This window comes from Pleurodeles waltl, chromosome 10 (genome assembly GCF_031143425.1).
Source record: "Pleurodeles waltl isolate 20211129_DDA chromosome 10, aPleWal1.hap1.20221129, whole genome shotgun sequence".
NCBI lineage: Eukaryota > Metazoa > Chordata > Amphibia > Caudata > Salamandridae > Pleurodeles > Pleurodeles waltl.
This window is the reverse complement of record NC_090449.1, coordinates 219,317,840-219,330,302: the sequence shown is the minus strand read 5'-3', so window position 1 is coordinate 219,330,302 and position 12,463 is coordinate 219,317,840.

The following is a 12,463-nucleotide window of genomic DNA, read 5'->3' as shown; positions in this document are numbered from 1 at the left end:
TCTAAGTTTTTTGTTTTTTTAAAGAACATCCTTTTCTCACACCTAACTATGACATTACTTTAACTTTTTTTTCAGTGAATTTCTAGTTTTTTTTTAATGCAAAGTAATGGTTTACCACCATACTTAAAGGCAATCCCCGCCGTGCACAGCCTTTGTCTGTGTGCGGCGCAGTGTTGTCGGGTGTTGCGGACTAGTGAAGATGTGGTCCCTTTCAAAGGGGTTGTGCGTGTAGCCTTTAAGGCTATGTGCTGCGCCTGAACAATTGCTCTTCATTGAGACAATGTTTTGTTTCCTACTTCCCTGCTTACCTGCTGCTGGTGTCTATAATTTCAGACATGTTTGCTGTGTTTTACACTTACCTGATTCTTGTCGCCTGCTGGTGTCCTAGAATCAGTGTTCCAATTTCCTGGGGTTAGCTTTGGTTCCTCGTCATTCCTGGTAGATGCTCCTGCTTCTAGTTAGCTGCCAGCTAACCGTAGCCTGTTTCCTTGGCTTAGCAGCCGTAATTTGTTTCCCAACAAGCAGTCTCTAGAAGTATTCACTCATCTATGGAACATTACGAGAAATAGCACAAGTAAGCAGTACTCTGCATTAAAGTCTGCATATGATTATTTACAAGAATGGGCATTCATGGAAAGACTTATCCAATATTATTGGAACCTCTCCTGAAACCTCAGCATGTATATATTGATTTGTTCCCAAATCTGTTGCCACAAATCTCCTAAGAGGAAAAATAAGGAACTGATATAATCATTTTTTTCTGGAAAAACCACAAGACAGAGTGAGAAAAAAGGGCAAGTGAAACAATATGTACATACATAAAGTGTAGTCCTAAGAATGAATGGATATTGATGTTCTCACTTACACCATGAATTTATGGTCTGCAGTTTTCTAGGTGAGAGGTTATTACACCATGCACTCATAAGAAATACTGTATATCAGTGGTTTCCAACCTTTTTTACTTCTGTGGACCCCCACTTTATCATTACTGGAACCTGGGGACCCCCACTGAATCATAATTGGAATCTGTGGACCCCCACTGAGTCATTACTGAAAGCTGGGAACCTAATCTGTTAATATTATTTAATTTTCTAAGCAGTTGTGGACCCCCTGAGAAGGCTTTGCAGGCCCCCAGGGGTCTCCGGACCACAGGTTGGGAACCACTGCTGTATATTAAGTATCTTGTTTAATGTTTTCTAGTTCTATGTTTTACCACAGCCACAGCACCCTTATTCTGACACACATTGCCTTTTTTGCGCAAGGACGAAGAGATCATAGGTATAAGATACTGCTTTTTTGGTATTTGCTGATTGTTTGCTATATTTGTAATGAGCAGGGCACTAATTATCCATAATCTATTATAGGTACAGTAAAGGGCCAGGAAGTGAAGTCATCAGGTGTCAGTTCTGGGTCCATCTTCATCTTGACCTTGTCCCGTCATCCGGGTGGGCCAGATTAGATTGTTATCTCGATCTATCAGACTTGCTGGGAAGTAGAGTAGCATTGTTTGTATCCATTTCACTCCTACACAAAGGTAGGTGCATGAAAAGTGTTGACTGTAGGGCCTTGCCTGATGCTAGGCCCTGCAGCCAACACCGCCCTATTTAGTCAACCTCTTTGGGTATGCGCAGTGGGGGAGTTGGCTGGTAGGCAGGGCCGGCTTTAGCGCTGATGGCGTCCGGTGCAACAATCTTTTTTGGCGCACCCAAACCATGACCACCTCCTTGAATTCTCTCACTACCACCCGGCAAAAGTACCCCTCATTTCTCCATAGCCCCTCTCACATACATTTCATTTGTTTTAAGTAAGCAGTAAATGCTGGCTTTATCAATCCCCTCAATTACCCACATTAAACATAGTTCTGTTCTTTGCAGCCGGCATATTAATCCTCTGCGCTACTTTAAATTGAGTCAAAACTGCAGCTAGATAAAACTCGGACCTCTGGCTCTGGAAAGATCATTAATCACAAGAGTTATCTCCATATTTTAATTGCTTCCTGAAGGCTGGACGCACAAAGAACTTTTGAGCAGGTGCTTTTAAAAAGCTAATTTCGTAAGTTAATGCTAAACTGAGGTCAGCGCCCCTCCATCCAGGTTAGCACCTGGTGCGGTCGCACCGCCCTAAAGCTGGCCCTGGCTGTAGAGCTTGACCTTGGGAACACCACCTCAGAGGTCTGCTTATTTAAAGGAGGGGAGCCATGTGGACCCCTTCCCCAATCCTTGATAGGCCCTGGGGAACCATTCCCCAGTGCCAATCTTTTATCCCATCTCCAGGGATCTGACATGCTTGTTTGAGGGTCAGGAGCACACAGACCCCCTTAGGCTGATTTCAGCCGCAGAGTCTGGGTGCTTGTTTGGGCTGGGGGGTTGCAGCCCCCTCCCCAGACTTATTTTGGCCACAGGGCCATGACCAGACTTCAGTCCTGGAGTCCCCATTCCCTTGGGCCAGCTGCAATTTTCATGGGGAGGGGACACAGTCTTCTACCTGGGCCGATTTTGGCTGAGAGGCACCATCCCTTAGAGGCAGGTGAAATTTGTAGGGAATGGAGCATGCAACCCCATCCACAAGTCAATTTCAGCCTTTGGGACCTCATCCCCTGGGGCCTTGCACAATTTCGAAGGTGGAGAGGGGCAGAGGGCCACCCTCAAAACCACTATCACACCCAAATACAGACCCACTCAAATTCACTTAAACACTCAGTCACCCAGTTACAGACACATAGGTGGTCATTCTGACCGCGGCGGTCGGCGGTCGCCGCCCGCCAAGCGGTTCCCGCCGAAAGACCGCTCCGCAGTCAAAAGACCGCGGCAGCTATTCCGGCTTTCCCGCTGGGCCGGCGGACGACCGCCAGAAGACCGCCGGCCGGCCCAGCGGGAAAGCCCCTTCAACAATGAAGCCGGCTCCGAATGGAGCCGGCGGAGTTGCAGGGGTGCGACGGGTGCAGTGGCACCCGTCGCGATTTTCACTGTCTGCAAAGCAGACTGTGAAAATCTTTGTGGGGCCCCCAGGGGCCCCACCGCACCCGTTCCCGCCATCCTGGTTCTGGCGGTGGACACCGCCAGAAACAGGCTGGCGGGAAGGGGGTCGGAATCCCCCTGGCGGTAATGCAAGCAGCGCCGCCATGGCGGATTCCCTGGGCCAGCGGGAAACCGGCGGGAAACCGCCGGCTCCCCTTTTCTGACCGCGGCTTTACCGCCGCGGTCAGAATCGCCCAAGAAGCACCGCCAGCCTGTTGGCGGTGCTTACGCTGCCCTCCGCCCTGGCGGTCATGGACCACCAGGGTCGGAATGACCCCCATAGTCACTCACACACCCATACTGCCACTCCCACTCACAGACCCACCATAATCATTCATACACCTACTCACACACTTAGAAAACCACCCATACACACACACTTACACACCCACTCATATACAGCCGCTTACACACCCAGTCATGCACCCATACATTCACACACAGCCACTCACAGCGTGGGTTGCCTGCAAGCGGGGATTGACTGCAGGGCACTGCAGCCAACTCCTGCCATGCACGGCAGCGGTTGGATTAACATATGGTAAATAAATATTACTTTACGTTAAAAAACCCTAACAACTCACTGGAAAAAAAGCAAAGGTCACAGGGACGTTATATTTAGGAAATAGAAAAAAAAGGTGGCAGGGACATTATAGGTAGGTTCAGATTTTGCACACACAAAACCATAGAAATTCACAAGTTATAGTTATATTTATCTCAAGAAACTATAACTCATGCCCTAAGGTAACTATAACTCATGTCCTTGCCATGCACTGCTAATTACCCCGCATAATGCATTAGTCATGACCTCTTCTAATGACATCTTTGATAAAATCTGTGAAACATTTGCAATAAAATTATTGATGGTAAAACTGTGCATGACGGGGGCATGAGTTATAGTTACCAAAGTACACAAGTTATAGTTTCTTGAGATAGGTATAACTATAACTGCTGAATTTCTATGGTTTTGTGTGTGTACAATCTGAATCTAACTATAACATTTATGTAACCTTTGGTTTTCAGTGAATTTCTAAGTTTTTTAAAATTCTTTTTCTTATCTATAAGGTTTCTGTAACCTGTTTTCTTTTCAGGAATTATATATATATATATATATATATATATATATATATATATATATATATATATATATATATATATGTATATGTATATATATATATTTGTCACTAAATGGCCGCATACCAAATTGCGCGTGCTTTCTGCCGGTGCTGATGTAGGAGTTAACGACCAAACTCCCATAAAATTCTTCAACAAAATTTGACCATCGCACTCCAGGAAGTCCTTTTATCAGCTTTTTATTTGAAAGAAAATGTGCTTCTACCTCCCGACGCGTTTCAACCAAAAAATGTCACAGACCTGTGATCAAGACCTTTTTTGGGTTGAAACGCGTCGGGGTGGAAGCACTTTTTCTTTGAAATAAAAAGCTGATAAAAGGGCTTCCTGGAGTGCGATGGTCAAATTTTGTTGCAGAATATATATATATATATATATATATATATATTCACTGAAAAAAGAAAGGTTACAGGGGCATTATAGTTAGGCTCACATTTTAATGTACAAAACCATAGAAATTCACTGGTTATAGTTAGGTATCTCATGTAACTAAAAATCATGCCCTAAGCTAACTATATAACTCAGGCCCCCACCATACACAGTTTTTTCGTCAAAACTTTTACTGCAAATATTACATTAATATTATTCATGATGTAATCAAAGATGTCATGAGTGCTGTAATTTGTGGGGTAATTAGCGCATGGTGAGGCCACAAGTTATAGTTTTGGCACCTGCGGCCAATGCCTTATAACCACCCAACCTTGCGCTGTGCATGGCCAATCCCTACGGCCTGCCACACACTGCGCACAGTCTTTGGACAAGCAGGTACATGTGGCTCCCTCACCTGGCTGATTTCAGCCCTGGGAACCCCATCCCCTGGGGCCCGGCCTTCTAAATTTGTTGGGGGGGGCAAGCTGCCTCCCTCCCCGGGCCAATTTCAGGCTCTATTCCTGTTCAAAATCGCTATGGAAAAATTCATGGGGAACAAGTATTTTGGGACGACCCCTTTTTTTCAGCCACCCCATTGATGGATCACCCCCAAACTTTCCAAACAGATGCTGAAGTGAAGATTATATTTTTGGGAAAATTTCATGAAGATTCATCAAATGGCACCAAAGTTATTAGTGAAACAAAAAATGCTTTCTCCATAACTAGGTCCTAACTAACTACCTAGTGGTGACCCCCACTAAGTTTTTATATATATATATATATATATATATATATATATATATATATATATATATATTTTTTCTCCAAATGGCCCCAATCAAAACGCGCTCCATTAAGTCGGTGCTAGTGTCAGGGATGGGCCAACCCTGTAATTACTTTCTCCACCAAATGAGACAAGGTCAAACACGACACACACAGGAGAAACCTTGTGTTTGAAGAATTTATTCTTCCAAAAGAGAAAAGAAACCCAAACTTCACCAACACGTTTCAACCACCAAAGGTCTTGATAACGGTGAATGAGTGATCCATGTACCACTCAATGTATACTTTTTCCTATTGTTTGCCATTATGCGGCATTCTGGGAAATGTAGTTATAAACACCTTTTTGCCATTCTATACATTTACTCCTATAACAAATCCAATAAAAAACTTCTATCCCACATACCACACTGGTAAATCAAGGCATACATTTTACAGATATTAAAACAAGAAAAATATATTAGCATTAAACTATTGACCTTGTCTTTTGTTTGCATACAAAAAATCCAACCTTTTTTTTTTGGATTATAGATATTTTCTGTAAAGTTTTTCCATGTCTCAGAAATTGGAAACAAGGAGGAAAAAAAGGAGGAAAAAAGGAGGAAAAGAGGAGGAAGAAAAAAGAGGAAAGAAGAAGGAAGAAAGAAGAGAGAAGAAAAAGGGGGAGAGAGGAGAAAGGGGGGACAAACATCTCATCACCAGCAAGTTTTTTAGCTACAAAGTAAAAGAGCGAAAGAAAAGGAATATTTCCATATATACCCCTATTGTTCATACCGTATTTTATCCACTTTTGGGGTTTCATTTTCTATTGTTTAGAAATTTTCAGTTCTCTCTCATGGCGACAAATCCCATATTTGCTGCTCAACTGATACTGGGAAAATATCTCCTTTATATGCTATCCCTATCTGATTCTTTCCCTAGACAGCTCTTAACATTCTCTGTACTATGAGGCATATTCATCTCAATATGTATCAATATCTATATATTCATGTAATGGCTAGTCCTAATTCCACACACAATAATATGCATGGACAATTACCTTTCTGCATGTATTTAGAATTTTAACACAACTTAAAGATGACAGTAAAGTTCTTCATCCCCATTAATCCCATATGGGGACTTAGTCCGTGATCTGATTATCAGCCTTGGTTCTAGGCGTTGCAGCTTTAGAACTCTGTCACCTCCTCTCTCATGTTTCTTTACCACCGCTATACCAGAGAAACTCATGTGTAGACAATTTGCTCCCACATGATTTCTCAGATGTTTAGTCATTGCATAATTGCAGTCGCCATTTTGAAATGCTCTTATGTGTTCTAAGATTCGTTTTTTCAAGAGACAAATAGTACTGCCCACATACCTCATGCCACAAAGACATACTATCACGTATACTACAAATGTAGTATTGCATGTAATTATTTCGTCAATTTTAAAGGCTCTGCCATGGGGATCTACTATTTGTTTTCTGTTGCTGCCAATTCTACATGCTTTACATTTGTTGCAACAGAAGAAGCCCTTTTGTGAGGCTGACAGCCAATTAGATGTCAATGGTAGTTCAATATGACTTTTCACGAACTTATCTTGTAACAATGGTACTTTACTGTACGTTATATTAGGATGTTCATCTACTTTTTGACCAATGTCTATGTCTTTTTTAATCAAATGCCAATGTCTATTCAAAATGTTCAAGATTTGTGTGTTTTCCTTGCTATAATCCAAGATCAAGCGTATCTTATTATCTTGTTCTTTCTCTTCTGGTTACCTGTTTGTACCAAAATTTCCTTTCTACATTTCTGTCTTGCTTTTTGTTTTCCTTGCTTTATATCTCTGATCTTCTATCCTCTGGATAAGAACCTAAGTTCCATTTCCTGGTACTTCGACTCCATATCATCTACATTGGAACAATTTCTCTTTATCCTAATAAACTCTCCATATGGAATACTCTTAAGGAGTGACCTAGGATGAAAACTTGAGCCGTGTAAGATACTATTTGTAGCTGTTGGTTTTCAATACAGAGTTGTTTGCAGTGAGTTGCCTTCAATGTGTACCTCAACATCCAGGAATTCTATAGAGACCTTACTCATTTTGTATGTGAATTGGAGTCCTATGTCATTGCTATTTAATTTATCAAAGAACTCCACAAACCTTTCCTCAGTACCACTCCAAATTATGAATAGGCCGTCTATGTACCTCAACCACACTGGGACATGTTCCATGTAACATTCGTTTTCTTCTCCCCAAGCTATGGACTTTTCCTACCATCCTACGGTTAAATTTGCATAGTTTGGAGAAAATGATACTCCCATAGCTGTCCCACAAGTTTGTTGGTAAATATCATGGTTGAAAATGAAAATATTGTTATGCAGACATATTTCTATCATTTCTGCTAACATTTCCGAATGTTTCAAAAGGTGAATATTTCTCTGTTGTAAAAAATATTTCACCGCTTTTATACCTACATCATGTGATATTGAGGTATATAAAGACAAAATATCAATAGTTATTAATATATGGTTCTCCTGTCATGTTATGCCTTCCAAGCATCTTATAAAGTCAACTGAGTCTTTAATAAATGAGTTAAGATCTGTTACCATTGGCGCCAGAAAGTGATCCACATATTCAGATACTTTCTCAAATAATGAGCCACAGCTAGAGATAATCGGTCTTCCTGGAGGTTTGTTCAAAGTCTTATGGATTTTTGGTAGAAAATTCAAAGTGGGTAACATCGGATTATCATTTCTCATAAAATTTAGTTCATCTCTACTGATTAGACCATCTGTACACCACTTCTCCAACTATCGATTTAATTCCAAAACGAAAGTGTTCCTGGGAGTGTTTGTCAATCTCCGATAATTAGTTTCTTCTTCAAGTTGTTTATAGGCCTCCTCTAAATAGTCGCTTTTATCCCAAATCACAATATTTCCTCCTTTGTCTGCCGGTTTTATCACTATTTCTTGGTTTGCCATTAAAACCTTTAAGGCATCTCGTTGTTCCTATGTTAAATTCTCTTGTGCTTTTTTATTTCCATCATATCTTATTTTTTACAAATCCGTCACACCCAAATCGTGAAACATATCAATCTTATTTCCTGGTGCTAAAACTGGACAAAATTTGGATCTGGGTTTGAAATTTGTATTCTCCTGTTATTCATAGTCAATGCCCAATGTCGAAAGTACTTGTGTTTCTGACATCATATCTTCCTCCAGATTGTGCGATAGATCATAGGCCATTTTCAAATCAGATTTTTTCTCAATTATCATGTTTGATTTCCAACTTTCTTCCATTGATTCCAGTGTCACATTCCGTTCACCATTCTCTTCTATTTGTCCTGTTGAGTTAATATTGTTCATTTTGGTAAAGTGTTTAGCCAATTTTAATTTCCGCACAAACTTGTATAGATCAATCCTTGTTTGTACACAATCATAATGTTTTTCTGGACAGAAGCTTAAACCCTTCTGTAGCACACTTTTCTCAGTATTCGTCAGTTGGTAACTTGACAAATTTACAATCACATTTTCTTCCTTTGCTTCCTTCATTTCCTCATGCTGCGTAACGTATACTCTTGTCCTCTTCCTTGTGCTCTTTCTCGTTTTCCGGTGTCTTTTATTACTTTTGTTTTTACTCCTCCTTGACCTCTGCCTCTTCCTCTGGTCCTTGGTGTTTTCTGGTCCAGATACACAAATTTAATTTAGTCTAAAAAAGTGGTCTTCTTTACACTCATGCTTGGGCCTTCCCCTTCACTCTGGTCCGTCTCTGATCCACTGTTTTCTGTACCTTCCACCTCCTCGAGATTTACTGCACCTGTGTATACTTGTTGCTTCAAGTTATCAAACCTTTTGGTGAAAGTCAAAATGCGGCCTGTTGCATGATCTCTTTCATCTCTCAAAAACGTATTCTTCTTTCGCTGTTCTATTTGGTTTTCATATTTATCCAAAGTTGTATTAAGTGTTTTTTTAAGCTTTTCATGTTCTTCATCTTGATCGAAAGCCAGTAGTTTCAACTTGAGGTCTTTAATATTATCTCTCAAGTTCAAAATATCCTTCTTTGCATATTTAATGATAATTTCCCACATGTGTTTTGAACATTGCATACTGTTTGCTCCCCATTCCTCTAACATCTCAGGACTAGTATCTGGATGATTTGGAAGCGTGAAGATTTGTAGCCCCCTTGGTACTCTTTCCATTTGTATATATTTTTCTAAGATAATGATTTCCCAGCTTTTCGAAATCTCTTTTTTCATTAGTTGTTCCAACTGTGTATAAAGTTGTTTGATATTTTCCTTTGATGCTGGCACTTCTTCTCCTCGAGGCATTGTGGCCATATGTGATCCATTTGGCCTACTGAAGGTAAGTTCAGCACGTTGTATTCTTTTCGCTGCCCTTACTTGCATAATTTTTTTTTCAATTATCTTTCCAAAACTGAGATATTTTAAATGCAAAATAAGTACAAGGTCATGAATACTAATTCGTTGGGTGTCTCCTCTCCAATTTTTTTTATAAATAATATTTTTTTACTAATTTAGTACCAAACGCAAGGATTCCTGGGTTCTATTAGAGCAACCCTATTTGGTTGCAACTATGAACCACTGTGAAGAATCTGTTTATAAATTAGACCCAATGTGTCAAACATGCGCCTGCAGTACCAAACAAAATTATATTGTAGTGCTCTCCAAATTGTCACTTCTATTGGTTTTCAGTAGGCAGCTTCGGCCATATTAATGGTTAACTTTAAAATATGTGTTTGTGTGTATATATATATACATGTGTGTGTATATATATATATATATATATATAGTCACTCTCTTCTATCCTCATATGAAGAAGGGCAGCATTCGGAGATAGCGCTGAAGGAATTTAATTAGAAGTGCTAAACAGAACGCGTTTTGGCAACAAGTGACTTTGTCAACTACTGTGCCGTCATCTTGCCTCTATTTGTAACCCAATCACATGATAAACTCCACCTATCCCATGAAATTGCAAACAAGCTTTTTAGCATGCCTCCTATTTTCTCAACAGAACCTCAGCAGACTAATGTACCACAGTGCACACACACACAATTTTAGCCAGGGGGGAAAAATCTAATAGTTTGAATACATATCAAAAAACGACATTACATGTTCTAAATCAGCCTTGAAAATAGAACCAAGAATCAAAAAAATACTAATAGAGAAAATGAACGGTTACTAAAATAACACAGTTTTCGCCATCTGCCCAACAATACGTCAGTGGCAGTACCATAGACGATTAGGTGCTTCACAGCAATTTCGTCTCACTACAGCATTAAAAAAATTTTTTTTTATATATATATATGTATATATATATGGCAATCAAGAATCATGATCCATCTTATCCCTTAGCTAAACATTTTTGGGACATACATGAAGGCAATTGCAGCTCTTTAACATTCTATGGTATAAAAACCATCGCTGCCCATCCCCGGGGGGGGTAACAGAACTGCCCATTTAAGACAAATTGAATCGAAAATGATTCTATTATTAGGCACTGAAAACCCTTGGGGTCATAATTTGGATGCAGAACTTCATGTACATTTGTGAAACTTCATACTTCTGCAGTCTCTGATTAGAAGTAATGAAATTCCCTATGCATTAAATAGAGTTTTTTTATGGGATTCTGTAATGATTAACAGTATTTCCGGACCAGGATATTGTTTTCCAGTCAATATATATATTATATTTAGAATTTTCTTTTATTGTTTTTACACCTAACTCATTAGTTTTGCACTTAATTGGCACCTTTTGGGGGAACATTTAGCGGTTTTTATATGTATGTCCCTGTCCTTGGATCAAATAGGTTTTTTCTTTTATATCCTCACATTGACAAAGATCCCTTGTTTGTGTCATAAATATAACCTTTTCAACTTATGTAATACCAATATTTAGAAGATTTCAACCCTTTTATAGAATTATTTAATTATTTATTTATATATGAATTTAGCACTATTGCTAAGATGAATTGAGATATTTAAATGTTGATATCAATTATGATAAGATTTTCCGTTATCAACATATATTAACTCAGTATTTGTCTCTTTTAAACATCTCTTTTATCATCACTTTTTATATATATAGGTTGGAATTATTTAATTTATTTATAGCCTGAATATATTAATTGTATTTATCAATCAAATATGTTTATATTATATTATAGGGCATATATTTATTCATACATCAGGTTTTTGGAACAGCAAAGTTAAAAGTTGATAGTATATTTATACAAGATAATACTTATATGTGGGTTGTTTTCTTCTATATACATTTTTAATTAACAATTGAAAAAATATATTTATTTATAGGTGAGAATGTTACAATATGATGCCATAGGGAACTATATAAGACATATATAATGCAATGTTTAAAACTCCAAATCCAATCCAAGCACATGGACAAACAATTGACACTTTGAATTTAAAATTGTCTCGTTACAAAATGGCCGCTCCCTTGGGACTTTTCTTTTTAGCTATGTTGTCAAAAGCAAAGAAGGACTATAGGATTTAAATAGTCAGGTGTAAAAATGTCTGCCAATGTCCAGTTGAAGGCTGTTGTCGAAACGCGTCGACATTTGGCTGGGACAGCGTGTGTTTGTTCATTGTAGGCACTTTACAGATTTTTGCAAGTGCCATTCATTTATTTACCTTGTTTATTATTACTTTTGCCTTTATATGAACTTTTTCAATAAAATGGAGCCGACGAGCTTGTATATGAGCAATTTTTTACTTTTTTACTTCACTCTCTACACTCCACGAGCTTGTTTGGATATTGTGCAGCCTTTTTGGTGTTTGATCAAGCTGCACCGCCTTTTTGAAAATTATATATATATATATATATATATATATATATATATATATATCTCAAAGAACACAACAGGGAACAAGTCATAACATTTTTAAGAAACTTTAAAAGCTGTTTTTAAAAAGCAGTTTGTCATTGTTTCTGCACAGTGGAAGAGAAAAAAGCATGCACATCTCAAGAGGAAGTTTATTCCATTCTTAAGCAGCCATTGCATAGAAGGGGGTGAGTAACTGGCTTGTTGGTTGAGGGAGTAACACCTTACTCAAGCAGCAGCCACATTCCTTGTCAGGGTGAAACACAAAAAAATCAATAAATTAACCTTTTCTTAACTCTCCGAAATCAGTCAGGCTTAACTTGGAAGCAA